We start from the raw sequence: 11,931 nt of genomic DNA, 5'->3' as shown, positions 1-11,931 counted from the left end.
ACAATAGGTGGGTACACCTTGGCCCACTATAAGAGCTGTTTTGTTCAGGAGAGACCTCCACCTGACCAATCATCTTGGACTCTGGCATCATACTGATGTGACTTCAGTGAGTAAACAGATGACCGTTGACTCCTAGTAAATTAAATCAAATTAAATTCAATGTTCTCGATTCGTTGCCGATTGCGTCATGCACTTAGGACGGAGTAACAGAAGTAAATAACTCCCTCAAATAGACGCCTGCCTTTTCCCATTCTTATTGTTTCCGCACACGGACTTTATTATACTGTTAAATGCCGAGCTCATTTGAACTCTGTTGCTAGCCAGAAAAGCAGCGCCTACCAAAGTCTATCTTACCGCATGTCGTACTCCAGTTCCCTGCACGATATCAAAGATAATCTGATGTTATGCGATCACTCCACAACGTCGTATGCGTGCAACGGTAGCTGTGCGACTACCTAAACTAGGCCCCTCCCGCGCTAGTTGCCTCCCCTGCTGCTAACCAAAACAGCAGCACCTACCGAAGCGCGTGAGCAGACTCTCAGATGAATTAAAGTGACAGCGATTAACGTTCCGTAGACGTAACATATTAAGCGTTAACTGCTGACCCCGTTTGAATTACGTTGCTCACCAAAACAGCAGCGCCAATGTACGTAAACAGCTACGTGATGCCTCTGCCGTCTGCCTCGTTTCTCCATTATAGTCTTCTTTTTTTTAAATCTTGTTTTCAGTGTGATTTTCACTTAACGTGACTCATGATACGCCGGGAACATTGTATAATATTATCCTGAACAGACGCCTCTCCTATCTGTAGTTGAGTAATAGATAAATAGATAAATAGATAAATGACCCGTGCCACGTTTTGTGGAAATATTAACTTTAGTTTCATGCTTCCCGGCATTTCCAAGTCACGCGTTTTATTCATGCCATCGTCGCTAAAAGGCAACAGACGAGATGTTCTCTCACTTTTCCCTCGCTCTCAATCACGTTCAACATCGTCATCAGACATTTTCATTTCTCCTGAAGAGGAAACGTCTGCAGTGACGTTTTGCTTTCTCTTTATAGAACCCTCTCTGTGGATGTTGGCTCTTCTGAAGAACTCCCTCAGCCGTGGAGTGTGAAAACGTCAACTACGAAAGCAACTTTGGCTAAATTGTGCGTGTCAGAGTCACTTCAAGTCCTGTGAAGAAGAAACACTACTTTTACTTCGTTACATTGAGCGACATTCCACCAGCTACTTGTATTTCTATTATCGCTCGTGCGAGTTCTTCTGGTTCGTCAGAGAGATGCTTTAACTTAGCTTTGCTTGACTCCATTTCACCAATCAAACAAAAGCAATAAGTCACAAACCCACACACAGTCTCCGCGACCGTTATTTTTCATAGTGAGTCACTTTTGTGAAACAGGGCAGATACTTATATTGACTTCACAGATTGGAAAGATATAAGATCATGTAAGTTGCAATGTAAGATCATGTAAGCTGCCAGAATTTGAATCGTTTTTGAGTAATGAAACAGATGTCAGCGTTTATTTATCATATTGTTCTGAAAGTAACAGTACTTCAGTACAATTTGGGGTCTGCTTCAGTGTCATTATATGGTGACTGTATCTGGAAAACATGGATGGTATCGATGTAGATGGAAATGTAAAAAGCAGCATTGAATGTAGCAAAAAAAAACAAAAACATACCTTATCGATAAATAGCAGACTTTATTGATATGTATAGCTGGTTTATATTTAGACTATGTGAATGCGTGCACATAGGCAGGCCCCAAAAAACAAGGGGTTCTTTAACCTTTCACCGTTCCGGGAGATCCGAAATTTATGGTGAGAACACAGCAGCGAGCAAACAAGCGAGGAAAAAAAAAAAGAAGAGCCCACTTCATGAATACTAATTCCAGGAGCTATTAGCCAAAAGAGCTACCACATGGGACAGCTGGAAAATGCCGACGGGATTGTTCTTTGTGCTTTTTTTCCCCCCCTCAACAATCAATCGCATTTTGCGCGCTAATATTAGCACACGACGGCGGAAACCACAAGGAGAGGATCGCGAGTGGCGAGATCGCTCGAAAATGTGGGAACGATAATCGGGAATTACGGTGGCAGTTAGCATCCATGTGCCAAACACTGACTTCACTGCACCACAAGAGAATAAAACATTGAAATGATCAACTCACACGTATTTGTTCATTCTTTTGGAATAATCTCATCCCCATGTTAGTATTAATGCCTCTATGTGTACGTTGCCCATACGAAACGGGTCAAACGACAAGGCGAGGCGGTTAAGGACACGTCGGTACATGTAGCCTAGAGCTAGCTTCGTTAGCTTAGCATAATGTGAGCCTTTTGTTTACTGTGCGAACAAACGTAAAGCAGTGTTATACATGATTTGACATTATCACAGTATTGTACAATACATTGCTTTCCTTAAAGCAGACAGAAATTGTGCGGTTGGTTTTTCAGGTGTTCAAAAAGCTATATATATATATATATATATATAAATATATACTGCACACCTAAAATTTGAGAACTGAAGAAGCCTTTTGGTTTAAAGGTGAAACGTCTTCAACAAACAAAAACATTCCAATTGCCTTGGTTCAACCTTTACGGATTTTCCCAAATATTATTTCAGTCGTCTTTTACCAGGCCTTGGATTTATCGGGGTTGATAAGGCACTTTCCAGATGCCGCATGCTCCTGGTCGCAACAGTTTGTTTTGGCTTTTGGATGACTGCAATAGTAAAAAAAAAAAAAAAAACAGCTTTACAGGAACTGTGTTGCGCCTAAATATAGTCGTCCTCTGTCTGTCTGTCTGTCTGTATGCGCAAGGAGGCAATAAATCTTTTAAATGTAATAATTCTCATTTGGGGGTGAATACGTATGCAAATGAGGCTGGAGGGGCTATGAAGAAGGGTGTGGGGAGGGATTGGATGCTTCTAAAGCAGACATGCTTACAAACAGGAACCATATGCGTCTTTGTGTGTAAATGCACTCAGATGTCTCGCGCTGCAAATCTATCCTCATCTCAACCGTCCTTTATGCCGGTTCAGCCCGGGTCCCCGTCGGCTTCCTGGAACATCTTCACATCAGGATAGTTTGCGTGGGGCGGACCGGAGCAGCTCGGGGGCGCAAGGAACCACATGTTACTTATGACAATAAAAAAAAACAAAAAAAAAAACTATGTCGCGGCCCAGCTACATTACAGACGTTTTGTGGAACGTACGACTTGCTTAGCACGGAAATTCCTGCTTTATTCCGGGAATATGCATACGCATTTACCGTGATCGTTTTTTACGACAGTTTTACTGTAGGCGGGACGGTGGACGAGCGGTTAGCACACTTCTGAGGTTGGTGGTTCGAATCCGGGCTATGTGGCGTTTGCATGTTCTCTTTGTACTTGTGTGCGTTTTCTCCATGTTTCTCCCACATTCCCCAAAAAAACATGCGTGTTTGCTAATTTGAAGACTTTACGCTGTCCTCGAGTCGGAATGGTTGTTTGTAGAACCACATAAAGAAAATGAATAGATTGACTTACTGTAATGCGCTGGCATGTGGGAAAGGAGCGCCACAGTCACCCATGGGCGAAAACACATAAACACAATGAGCGCAGGAGCTGCTGTCGGGCACAGCTCACGCCCAGACACTCACGCGCAGACCCCACCAGGCCCCGCCTCTTAAAGGCACACAGACATTACCGTATTTTCCATACATTTTAAGCTTGCACTTCTTTGTGTTCAAATCTGCCACTTTGCAGGAGTTGCCCGGGCCCGACCCAACCAGGAAGTGTCAGTAGGAAATGAGGCTCATTGCTGGGGTAGCGCATGTGCACCACCGGGAATGCGAATATGCCCCCAACCCCCCACCCCAAATAAAGAGCATGGCATATAAGTCTTAATAACACCAATAATAATCGCTTTGCACTCCTGTCTAGACAGGGAACGGTTAAATTGGGTGCGCGAGGGTGTTTTGGGGCTCGGCGGCGAGTAAAGTGAGCATTCTATTGAGGTCTTAGTTTGGCTAATCTCTCCCATGTGACAGCACAGCCAGATTTGCTGCCATGGAATGCCACAGGCTGTTGTGCTGCGGGACAAAAAGAGACAGAGGCTTAAGCCACAGTGGGGGGGGGGGGGGGGGGGGGGGGGTACACTCAGCCGTCCTGGAGAGCAGCACAGCTACAAAAAAAAAAAAAAAAAGATGGAGAGGAAAGGGAGGGAGGGGGGTGGAAAAAAAAACGTTCTCAGGGCCGCTCTCATCGCCCTTCCGGCTCCTCTCGCTGCGCAATCGCTGTACCTCTTGTGTCACCTGTAGCACTGCGTAAGGTGCATGGCTGCTTAGCAACAAGCTTCATTTAACATAACCATGAAAGCAATTTGTTTGGATTAATATGTATGTATTTCATATCTAATACTGAGCAGTGACGTGGGATTTTGAGTGTCCACATTTTTGATTGGGCTTTGCGGCACAAATGAATATGCGCCACAAATTCTGCATATCGACACCACCGTGTTCAGCTCATTTCTGCTTTGTATGGCAGCCTGGAAGGGCCAAAACATTCACGTAAAAGCTGTGTATGTATTTTATATGTAATACAGAGCATTGATTCAATCGAGAAATCAATTTGTATATTTTTTTATTGGGCTTTTGGGTAGAAATCCTTCACAAATTCTGCCTAGCGACACTCATGATCAGGTCATTTCACCATTGTACGGTGGCCTTAAAGAGTCAAAATGGTACTGTGTTATCCAAACCTTCCAATTAAAAAAGCTGACTTTGTGGCGAGTTAATTAGATTTCTATCTAGTACAGAGTGAGGATTTAATTGGAAGATGAATGTGTACATTTTTGGTTGCACTTTCCAGCTCCAAGAATTCTGCCTAGCAACACTGCCATGTTAAGCTTGCCAAAAAAAAATAATTTTTTTTTAAAAAGGGTTACAATTGGTGACATTTTGTCGCTCCAGTTCCATAAGTTAAATTTGTGGTCATTTGATAAATTCTGTATGTATTTCATATCTTTTACAGAATAACGATTCTATTTGGGGAATGAATGTGTAAATTTTGCCAAGCAACAAGGCGAGGCGCTACTTTGCTACCGTGCACACTCGGAGGAGTCGCCATGTCCTGATCACATCTGGTCACCAGCCGCACGGATCGCACACAGCGGTCCCATGAATCCCACGAGAAATGGCGAGGACAAACAAAACAGATCCTCAGGGTCTTGTCAATGTTTTTCCTGCCTTCTTTTTGTAATGTGTGTGTGTCATTTCGGGGGAACGGGAGAAATCGGAAGCAGCGTTAATTCTCAGCCCACAGTCACGGATGGCTTTTCTAGCAGTTCTGTGCAACTTTGTTGTTGTGTGTTTTTTTTTTCCCCCAGGTACAGTGGAACCTTAGCTTTCGTCTGCCCTATATTTTTGTACCGTTCAGTTTTCAGCAATTTTTTTTCATGTAAATTTTGTCCCAGTTTTCGTACATTTCGTTCTGTGTTAATACAAAACATGTGTGACTCGGCCATTCAGTTTCTGGAGCATTTTGTAAGTTGTGTAAAAAGGGTTCAACAGACGACAAGGCAAATTGACGTATTAGGGAAACAGCAGCGTAGCATCGTGTCCAAAGTCAGACCTTCAAAATAAAAGCATGCAGTATAACACCACAGTTTTACCACTCTTTCTTTCTCTTACTTAAAAGTTGCACTCAATCAACAATCATGAGAGTTTGGTGACACATTTGTATACGTGCTTGCTTTTATTTTGAAGGCCTGACTTTTGACAGGACGTAACGCCAACGTTGTCCCAACTTGTCTGAGTATTGCCGAGCAGACCGGGAGGCTTGTTATTGCCTTGAGTTGCTAATAAAACCTTGCCGTCTGTTGAACCCCTTTTTTGCGCAATACGACAGAAAGTTCCTTCTCGAACGTTCTCAGTGCCGGACATTTGATAAAGAAGGATTCAAGACCTTATAACGACGTGCCAAAAAATGGCTCCCTCTATTCCCTCTGTCCGGTCTTCCATATCCAATCAAGTATTTCATATGGGTAAAACTCTTGTAAATGAGATTTGTATTGGATTTATATTCTTTCCTGTGGGCAATAATGCTTGGGTTTTCACACGGTTCGGTTTTAGTCAGACATTTTCGAGAACAGATGAATCATGAAAACCGAGGTCGATGCACGGAAACACGATAGAACTTTTATTTGCGTTTTATTTCCGACAGATGGAATGAAGCGTTCTGGTGGAGTTCCAACTACCTGTGTAACACATTCGCAGGGAGCAGCCTCAATCCCTCCAACCCAAGCAGCCAAATCCCCCAGAGCCCCAGATCTCCAGTCTGGGACAGACGTGAGAATCACATTTAGGGAGGGAGGGTGTGTATGTTGGGGGACATATAGCTCCACCCCCTTCGCTCCTTTTTTGGCCCTCTGCAATGTTTTAATTAAAGAAATAATCAGCATTTGCATCACAATGGCCCCTGGGGCCCTTCCCATTAGTGGCTCGTTTGTCATCCCGAGTCTAATGAAAATGTAACATCACCTCAACCCTACTTCACAGGTTCTCAGATTCGCCGCCGGACGGGAGGAGAGACCTTGAGTTGGTTTAACTCTTTTGTGTTTCAAGCACGACACCCCCCACATCTCCGTCTCGGAGGAGGGGATCCAGAGGCATTTTTTTCTTCATATATTTTGATCCAATGAATGGTGTGCCAACCACTTAGGTAGACTACATCCCGGGACAACAGACAAAAAGTTATGATTTGGATGAAGCAATGGGGAAAAAGTAATCAGTGACTAGAACTGCTTTTCTTGGTTTTCATCTACTTGTTGCTAGGCAGAATTTGTGCGGCGTAAATAATAAAACGTGTTGCTGGGCGGAATTTGTGGAAAACAAGCGATACAAATCCAAAGTCATACACAGCAGACTCAGATTTGTTTTGCAGGTGCTGAGAAGGAAAATAAGAATCAGTAATATCCCGTTGCATTGCGTTCACAAAGAGCAAAAACCTTTGGGCTCTATTTGAGTCCAGAAAACACACAGTGTTTGCCTATTTTTAATTTATGTTTGTGCTTTTTCTGCGCTGTCAATTTGAAATAATGTTTTTGAATCAAGGGATGGAAATGGAAATGTCTTTTTTGAATCCGATTCATCCATTATTTGGGAACAAAAAGAAATCAACAAGATAATTCTTCAAATAATCGTTAGTTGCAGCCCTAAATCTGGGCCTCTCAGGGGTGTGCTCACATCACATTTGTGTCTCAATTCGTGCATTTTTACATCTCTTCGCATAACGAAAATGCCGCCTAATGCAGCTCGAGTAAATAGGAAGTAATTCTGAGTGGATGGGCGCTATTGCATCACGTTTGTTTGCCGGACGGCAGATCTAGCAGGGCACTGGCCTCCCTGCCCTCTTCTCGCCTGCGCCCCCTTTAGCAACCCGCCCCCCTCGTCCTCACCACCCCTCCCCCTCAGCTGTCCCGGGCCACAATAGGCCGAGCATCTTTTGTGGCATTAACGGTTTGGAGGAGCAGTAGAACAATGTATGAGAAGTGAGGAGCGCGGGGTTCCCACACGCGGGGCCGACGTGTCCTCGCCCCGCCGCCGCCGCCGCCCCCTCTCCCCTCAAAGACGGCAAACTTGCTCACAGCTGATTGCCCCCCCCCTCCCATTCCTCCCTTTTCACACAAAAACACACTCCCCCCCACAAGCATGTATAAACACACACATGTATGTAGCACATATTTGCCCACGTTTAATGTACGACCTTTTTAGTTCATCACATGCAATGCAAGCGGCGGATAGCGTTGCGCACGCACAAACACACATCGCACACGCAATTTAATTGCCATGTGAGGCCGGGGTGGGGGGAATCCTTTTGTTTCATGAACGGAGCGGGATTGTCTGGAATCTTGATTAATTTGTACTGTCATATGTGGGGAAGGTCTTTCACTATAGGGTGGGAACGCACCCCGGCAAATCGAGTGACAGCCGACTGGCAAGAGTGCAACTCGCCGATGAGCGTTCTGTCGCCTCGTGCTGCGCGCATCCAAATGGCAGCTAATTGGCTCAGAGATTGATTTGATTAGCAATTAATTCAGATGATCGTAAACTTTTACTGTAATTTGTGAAAAAACGCCATAATGTAGTGCCTGATGCAAAAATGTCAAGCAGGCTCACATATTTTGCTCAGCTTGCAGTTAATTTATAATAATAATAAAGTGCGGGAGCTCCACCGCTATGCAATTCTAACATCTACGAAATGCAATGAACATGAAGGTCAATGGAAAATCACAACTTTGTTTTTTGTTAAATGGGGAAGTCTCAAAGGCACCTTACGGTGATATTGACATACAGTTCTTCATTGTGGTAATATTCCCTCAAGATGTTGCGGTGATACAAAGGAGTTTTAGGAAATCACTGGAAAGTAATAACAAAAAAAAATCCTAAAAAAATTGTAAATATGAGACAAACTTTAAAGTTGTTGTGTAATACGCGTGTAATTTTAAGAAAATAAAATCAATATTTTGGGAACAGAGTCGTAGGATTGCAAAAAACATTGTCATTTTACTTTTAATATTACAAGAGTGAAATAATAATTTTACAAGAATAAAGTCCTAATATTGTGAAATATTTTTAAGGAAATAAACCTTTTACAGGGACACGTTATAATATTTGGAGGGTAAAGCAGTATTACTATGAACAATAATAAAAGAAAAAAGTTTGACAAAAATTCATACATTGCGTAAATACATTGACATGAGATTACAATAATTTTACAAGAATAAATCAATAATATTTCAAGACATACAGTTATATGAAAGAGACAAAAGTAATATTACCAAAAAGCTGTAATTTTACTAAAAAGTATTAATATTTTAGGAAAACATTTTTACTATTACAAGAATAAAGTTGCAATATTTTGAGACAAAAGGCATATTATTACGATATTATTTATATGAAAATAACTTTTGTTCTCTAAAATTATCATCTTAAGCCTCGCTAAATTGTGACTTTAATCTCACAACATTACATCTTTAGCATTTTTCGCATTTAAAAGATGTATTCTTTTTTACATTCATTTCTCGATCTACAGCAAAGCGAGGCTTGCTTGAGTGTCAATACCGTTAGTTTTTTCTTGTTCCTGTCATATCACGACAATTGACAGGCTACGTACTTGGTTTTCTCCCCCGATTGCCTTCTCCCCGTCTTTTCTGGCCCGCCATCGTTTAATTGAACTGTGTGTGGCACTCAGAGGACTCCCACACTTCACTGCTCTGCTCCTGTCAGGCTCAATGAAACGTCGCATCCATGCTGGTTCCAGGCACCTGTGGCTTGCAGCGATTTGCAACCCCCACCCCCCCCCCCCAACTTTACCCCCTCACACCCTCTCCGCCAACGTCTCTTGGGGCAACGGGCGCACAGTGTGCAAGTGGTTTGTCACCAATTGTCAGCGTTTAGCGGGGCAATGATGTGAGGCAAGGCTGGGGTGGCCTGATGTAGGGGAGGGTACTGGAGGCATGGCGTTGCAGGGTCTACATACAACCCTAGAAGACGTTTGTGGTGACCAGAAGAGAGGATTCTCCTTAGTCAGGTAGGTAAACTCCCTTCCTGCCCAAGCTGAATGTTTGGAAATCCAGTACCTCCATAATCAATTTGATCTCCAAAAGGGGACAATTGAGTTGCACCAGCAATCGCCCCGCCCCCCGGAGAGGGCCTTGGGACGGCATGTCATGTCCTTGTTTGTTTTCTTTAATAACCAGAGACTTTTGAAGAATGCCAAGGGCTGGTTGTCATTAGCTGGGGTGCGGCTGATCCCTCCTGAGACCAGGCCCAAGTTCAGCTTACTCACTTCCAGAATTGAGTCAACAACGATGGGGCAAGTCTTCGCCCATCGCTTAAGTCGGGAATTCATCCAGGGTGATACCAGTGTCCTGTAGGGGATCTGTTTTCATTCCAGGGGAAGTGGTTATTTAAGTAGACTACAGGGAAAGCCTCCTTTGTGCAAACATCCATTGAGGGGTTTATACTCTCAGGGTTACTTGATGCCTTCATCCAAGAGGGACTATGTGGAAGCCATTGCGTAGAAACATTCTTTCCCGTTCTGCGTGGACTTAGACAAACAGCCCGTAGTGGCATGAATTCGACGGATGGCTGTAGTATTTGTTGGTTCAGCTCACTTCAGTATGCCCAAATTATCTGACCGGAACCTGTGTTGGGGTACCAGTGGCAATGGTATACTGCAGTGTGCTTGTGGAGGATGGAGAAAGGCTGACCAGGGTTTATCAACCCAAACTGCACCTTGGCCAACTGAACTGTCCAGCTTTTTGGAAACTTTAGACTCTATCAATACATAAGACTTAGTCTAAGAAGGCAGGCTGAAGCATTTGTTGCTCGATCGCCATCGTCAAACGTGAGACAAGCAATCCAATGTCCCCCATATCCAATGTTTTCGTGCAAAAACCCAACCGTCGAATTGGCTATTCTACAAGATTACCCAACCACCCATCCATCCATCCATCCTTCCTCTGTCTGACCATTCATTTTCTACCGCTTATCCCGTTCGATGTTGTGTGAAAGAGTCTGTCCCAGCTGACTTGGAGAAAAAGGCAGACTTCACCCCCACCTACACTGAACATCACATGAATCAGCCACCTTGTAGGATTACCCAAAACTAATAACCAATATCTGTGGAATTTTATTTAAGGATGGTACATATGCAAGAATGATGGATGATGGTACCCAGAATGAAAACTGGCACCTTCTCTCACCAACCTTTGTTCATAACAGCTTACTTCATCTTCCCTGAATGAACAAATGGACAAATGAAAAGGGATGATGTGCCAAAGGTTTTTTATTCCGTTTTTTAAATATTTCAGCCTTGGCGAAGGTCGCCCTTGTTTTAGCTTGGACTTCTCCATGTGGGGTAATGAGGATTTTGTGGAGCTCTCTTGGTTTGCTCCAGGTATCCAGGCAGGCAGAAGTCTATCCCAAACCTGGAACCAGTTTTAAAAAATGTTGTTCAAAGTCCTCTAGTCGCTCCTTCAAAAAGTGTTTTAAACAAGAACTTCATTAATCCTCCCATCCCGTTTTCTACTTATTATCCCGTCCGTTCAAGATGGATTTGATCCCGGGTAAGGATTGGGCGACAGGTAGGGTACACCCTGATTGGTCGATCATATATAACAGACAACCATTGAAATTCTCATCCACTCCATTACTGGCATGTTAATTGCCCAGAGGTGTGAATGTGAGTTTGAATGCTAGTTTGTCCAGTCCAGGGTGTACCCTGCCTCTTGTCCAAAGGCAGCTAAGATAAACTCCAACTTTAGGATAAGAGTCGGAGAATGGAGGGATGGACCGTTCTGCTTTTAGGATGATTATTCAGGATGACTCAACTGCTAAATTGATAAACAGCAGTAGCATTGGTGAACGAGTGGTTAGCACGTCTGCAGGTTCAGAGTTCAAATCTTGGCGCCAATCTTCCTGAACTTTGCGTGTTCTCCCTGTGTTAAGTTCATTGAAGACTCTAAATTGTTCACAGGTGTGTGTTTGTGTTTGTCTATATGCGCCGGTCCAGGGTGTACTCAACCTCTCAGCAAAAAGTCAGCTGGGATAGGTTCCAGCTCACCCGCGACCTAATATGGATGAATGTTTAATATCCCATTCAAAGACCTGAAAAGAGGACTAAGCACAAAGTGTTTTGAGACTGGCTCCAGGAATTAAAAAGTTACCCCTTGATTAAGATGATTGCAGAAGAGGCTCTTTCGTCCAGCGTCTTGACGCCTTGATATTTCCTTGGGATTCAATTCTTCTTTTGACGAACATTCCACATTAATAGCACTTTTCATAGGCTGCCAGGTAAAATGTGTTGACTTGGCCTTGGACTTTCATTGCCTCCAATAATTATGTAATCTGCATAATCCGTCAAAAATCACTTGCGGTTCTT

This window comes from Phyllopteryx taeniolatus, chromosome 16 (genome assembly GCF_024500385.1).
Source record: "Phyllopteryx taeniolatus isolate TA_2022b chromosome 16, UOR_Ptae_1.2, whole genome shotgun sequence".
Classification (NCBI taxonomy): Eukaryota; Metazoa; Chordata; class Actinopteri; order Syngnathiformes; family Syngnathidae; genus Phyllopteryx; species Phyllopteryx taeniolatus.
Note: the sequence above shows the minus strand (reverse complement) of the source record.